Source organism: Nesoenas mayeri, assembly GCF_963082525.1.
Source record: "Nesoenas mayeri genome assembly, chromosome: 1".
In the NCBI taxonomy this organism is placed as follows: domain Eukaryota; kingdom Metazoa; phylum Chordata; class Aves; order Columbiformes; family Columbidae; genus Nesoenas; species Nesoenas mayeri.
The window spans coordinates 88581399-88585593 of NC_137541.1; positions in this window are offsets into that span (position 1 = coordinate 88581399).

Consider the following 4195-nt stretch of genomic DNA (forward strand, 5'->3'; position numbering starts at 1 on the left):
GATGGTATAACTGAATATTTCTAACATGAATTGTGAGTTGGGTGGCTGTAGTGAGTGCCATGGTTGTCTAACAGAAGAGTGGGATCTGTTTGCTTGTTTTCCTTGAAATTAGGAACCTTTTCTCAGAAATCCTCAGCCTTGTTGGGGTGGGGGGGAGAGCAAGCAGAACTGTCCTGGAGTACTTTGCATTGACTACTCAGTAGTCTTGAAACTAACAGACCAACCATCAAGAACTCTGTGTTTTGGGCTTTATAGGTTAAATATTTTAAGTATTTAATATACTAATTATTTAAATCAATTGCTAGCCATTGCAAGTCTTTACAACCATCTTGGAAAAGCTGTGGTTTGTACCTGTAGAAGTAACTGGTCTTAAGATGCCGTGAGTACTCTTCCATACTGGCTTTTCTCAGGAAGGTATTTAAGTAAAACTCATCTCTCTCCTTAACTATACCAGTCCCCCTCTGTTAAAGCCATTTTTGTTTGTAGTCTCTTTCTGCACCTATCCCGCTTCACCATGACATTTATGAAGAGATAAAGTTGCACTGTGGTACAGTATAGCACGCAAAAGCAAAGCTCAGACTCTGTAACTTGACCGTGGCCTTGAGCTGCTGCTACCAGCTGCCTTCCCTGACCTCTGCTGGAGGACCTGGAAGGCACAGCTGGAGATGAACTCTGTTCCCAGGAGTGCAACCTTCATCACTCCGGCCTCCCCAGCAGCTACAGAAGCAGGAAAACTCTTGCTGAACTTAAACTGCTGCAGCTGTACTCCAGTCCACTCAGCTTTTACTGACCTGTCATGTTCCTTGCCTTCTCCACCCTCATCCGAGTTGCCCCTCTTAACAGCCTGCACCGTTTCAGACAATTCAGTTATGTCCTTACAGGTAAACTAGCAGATATCCCTGATGGTTTGTATTGCCCTTTTCCCAAAGCTGTGCTGGTTCCATTCCCCTCACTGTATTCAAAACTTGGGTATTTTATGGGGTCCTTGTAATAACTGACGGTGTGCTATTATCTCTTAGTTATAACACTTGGCACTTTTTTCTTTGTTACCAAGATGATTATTTAAAGAACAGTTACAATGCCAGGATTTAATAAGTCAGTTGCAAGTCAAGTCATTCACTTCTCATGAAAAATTGTGATTGTTTTTCCCCCAGTGGGTACATCACTCTATTTACCTGTGCTGGATATAATTTGCTGTTACAGTGCCCTGTCACTAAATATTAGAAGGTTCACCTGTCATTCCTTGTTCTTGTTACCTTGACTAATCTTCAGCAAATTTCACCTTGCTCTACTTCCTTTTTTTAGTGTTGAGGAGTATAGACCTGCGTATAAATGTTTTTTTGACTCCACTGCTGACTTGCCAATGAAAGTTTTCACATCCCAGTGAAAACTCATCTTTTATTTTTATGCCCTGTGATTTCTGTCTTTTAATCAGTTCTGTGTTGCCGTGAGAGCACAACCTCTGATCCTGTAGTAGCTTAGATCACCTAAGAGCTTTTGGACAGGGATATTTTAGGTGAAGTCCTTCTGAATGTCCTATCAAACCAATCTGCCAGTTGAGTATTGTCATCTGGTTTTGGCAGCATTACTTTTCTTCCCATAGGGGGTTCTCCAAATCTATTCAATCCATCTAATCCAGATGCTTTTTATGGGACATGTGATTAGGCAATGGTGAGCAACAATGTCCTTTTGCCCATAAAGAGGCATCAGTTTAAGCAGATATCTTTTTATCTTGCTGCCTTTCCTCCTCCACAGTCCCTTAGTGCTTTTACTTTAGTAGTTTTACCTTAGTACTTTTACTTTAGTTTTACTTTAGTACTTTTACCTTAGTAGTTTTACTACCATTTTGCCTAAAGGGCTTGTGGCAACACCATTTCAAGCTTTCTAGGCTGCTGAGTTGCCAGCTTTCTCTTTTATTCACTTGCATGTATATGGCTCATAGTCCAAGAAACTCCTGAACCTGAGGAAGGATACACTGATCTGTCTTTGCCTTTTTATTGGCTGCTGTATCATCACACTGAGTCAGGCCATTACTATTCACTGAATTATTGAATCCAAGCCTGCATTACAGCCAAGTATTATGCTTCCATTAAAAAAAAATGCATTCAAGTTCTTCTCAGTTAAGACTATTTCAAATAGAGCTGCAGAAACTCTTTACTAACAGCAAGTCATCTCGTCAAGGTAAAGCATTTCTAAATATTTGTGTAAAACCTGGGGTTTGGGTTGGTTTGTTTGTTTTGAGCTATCTTGCCATATAATTACTAGTCCATATTCACTACCAGAAAAAGGCTACTGATTTTCAACAATTTTGTGTTCTATATGATTTCACCAGTGCATTTTTGCCTGCTGCTGGACTTTTGCTAGTGTATTTCAGGTATCTAACACTGTAATCTGAAGATTTAAGAGTTCAAACACTTCAGGCCAGGAGTGGCAGAAGGTAAACTTGGGTTTGCTGCTTTGCAGAGCGGGTGCTGCCTTTTTAGTGAAAGCCTTTGCTGAAAAAGCATGCTACCATTTAAAAGGGAGGGGGCGGGGGGGAAAGGCAAACAAAAAACCCTTCACAGGTTATATTGGAATAAATTGATGGAGCACAAGAAGTATTTCAGACTTCATTTGTCCTCCAGTTTGGTTGTGTCACATCAGAACTAAAAATATATGAAAGCTGAAAAAGTGCATTTGCATTTATACTTCACATTGTGAAGTTGCTATTTACAGTAACTTTAGAATTTCTCTGGAAAAACAGCTATGGACCTTAAATTTCTTCACAGCTGGCAAATGAATCTTGCACTAATGTCAACTGTGAGATTATTTTGCAAGCAGGAAGAATTCAAAATGATGCTTTTTTTTCATCTAATTGCTATTCTGACTCATTTCAGCAGCAGATAAATTCTGGGATGCTGCTTCAGAAACTTGTTCCTGCTCTGTATTACGTAATGTTTTAGGAAGGTATATGGACACAAGATGCTTTCTGGGAAAAGGGTATCTTCGTTTTCCATAAAGTCTAAACATCACAGCTCTGCCTTTTTAAGTTGTCTTGGAGAGAAGAGGCTTTGCAACTCTGGTATCACCTACAGGCGAGCAGACATGTGAAGTACTTGTAAAATACATTTGAAATTAGTTCCAGAAAATAATTGTTGCAGAATATCTGTGGAAGGAAATTATTGAGGCTGGAAATGGGAAGCTACCTTAATGTGACTAGTAATTGAATTAGAGAGGTGGTAAAAGGAAATAAAAGCTCAGGTAGTGGGGTGTTGTTAATGATTCAGAGCCCCTAATTTAGCAGAAGAAAACAATTTTTTTTAAGCTCTGAATTAATTCATGAGGAAGATGGATGAAGGGTCTTACTCCTTGGAACTAAATAAGCACAGTGTCCTAAAGCTTGTGCTAAAACAACTGATTCTGTTAATTAATTATAGCAAAGAACAGTCACAGAAGTCAGGCTCTTAACAAACAGCTAGCTGCTGTTTATGATTTGGAAAATCATAGCCACCTGCTTTTTTTTGAAATCTAAATTCCTTTCCATAACTCTGATGGCAGGGGAATCGGGGTGAGATTTCAATGGGTGTTATTATCAATGAGGTCTATCCACCTACAACGGAGATCAGCCTCATTGGGACGATTGGCAGCAGCTGAATTCAGCGTTCGCCAACAGCCACTTCGTAGAGTTTTCTGTTCAAAGTACATCTCCGTCGCGCTGCTATTCTCACGGGCTGAGCGGGCGCTTTCTAACCGGCCGGGGAAGAGTAGTTTTAAACGGCGCTGAGGTAGCGGCGGCAGGATGCGGAGCATCAACGCGGCGGCTTCCCCTTTAAGAACTTCCACCCGCCTGTCGCCCCTCGGTGCTCCCCTGCCGGCTCTCCTCATTGGTCTGTTGAGGTGCCGGTCTTCGGCAGTTCCTGTTTCGGCCACCTTAACTTGTTGACGGCTCGCACGCCAGTCTCAACCTCTCTAGCCTTTGATTGGGCCGCTCCGCCAATGTTTGTGGTAGCGATTGGCCGTTGCCGACTCCGCCCCGCCTATTTGCGGTGAGCAACGCCTTCCCCGTGCCGGCCTCGTTGATTGGCCTCAAAGGCTCAGCCCTTGCGCTCGGATTGGCCGCTCTGCGCCGCGCGTGTGAGCAGCAGGGTGCGCTGCGCGGGAGGGGATTGGCGTGGAGGCAGCGGCAGCGCGCTGACACGGGGTGTCCGCTCGGAGG